Source organism: Entamoeba nuttalli (genome assembly GCF_000257125.1).
Source record: "Entamoeba nuttalli P19 unplaced genomic scaffold asmbl_4506, whole genome shotgun sequence".
Taxonomy (NCBI): Eukaryota; Evosea; order Mastigamoebida; family Endamoebidae; genus Entamoeba; species Entamoeba nuttalli.
Window position 1 is genome coordinate 1 of NW_008576839.1, and position 1266 is coordinate 1266.

The window sequence follows — 1266 nt, forward strand, 5'->3', positions numbered from 1 at the left end:
ATCCACAACAAGGTGGTTATCCACAACAACAATATCCAGGTTATCCTCCACAACAAGGATATGGAGCATATCCAGGCTATCCACAACAGGGTACTCAAGGTCAACAACCAGGCTACCCACAACAAGGATATGGAGCATATCCAGGCTATCCACAACAACCACCAAAATAATTCAGAAAAATTTTAAGCATACTTTGTTTTTTTTATTACCTTTCATTAATTAATATTCTTGTCTTTGGTATTGTTCAACTTTGGAATAGTTTGTGAAGTTTTATAGATTTATGGAATGATATAAAAGGTTAAGTTTCAATAAGTACCAAAAAACTAGTAAAACTGAATTAGAAAATGATGTATTATAAATAATATATGTTGGTTATGAGAAAAATATTATCAATTTAAATTGTTAGTTATCTATAACGTGCTTTATTTAAATATCACATTTAATTTTTTTTGTTAATACAAAATCTTTGTAAATAACTTATTTTATTATAAGTATTTGTGAAACAACATTCTATTAACCTTATTTGATTTAAATTTAATGTTTCATTTCTAGTTATTTCAATTTATAAACATTATCAAGTAAAATGCTGAATAAATTCAAGTACTACTCGTTTATTTTATTTGTTATTTAATTTTGTTAATTGTAGATTTATTAATTATTCAATTATAAATAGAAATGAATTATTAATAATAATTTAAATTGTTATTTGTTTAAATTATCGCCTCTATATCATTCACTCACTTACTCTAGTTCATAGCCAAATTAATTTAATTATTCAATTAATTAGCGATAGTCATTGAATTTTCACTTCAATATCTCATTTTTAAATCTATCCTATCTTGTTTTTGTTATTAAAAATTATTATAACTACATTAACTCAATACCAATTATTTGTAATAATTTATTTCTTATTTATTCTCTTTTATTTAATACCTATTATCTATTTTCTTTTACTTTTAGTATGGCATGTTTATAATAATATGGTTTCAATTAAACATTCTTTGGATGGAAATGAGAATGTCTTTCATCCAAATTGTGTTTTTTATTATTTATTCTATTATTCTTTACTAATTGCACTTCAATTGTATTTTTAATACTTATAGTCAAAATTTTTAATATTCAACTAAATAATGTAATCGTATTCTGTAGTTTTCATGACTTAAACAATCTCTTCTTCATATATTAATGTAGTCCATCGTTTTAGTATTTAATTTTTATATTTAGTGGAGAATTAGATAAAGTTTGTATTAAACGAATGAAATAATA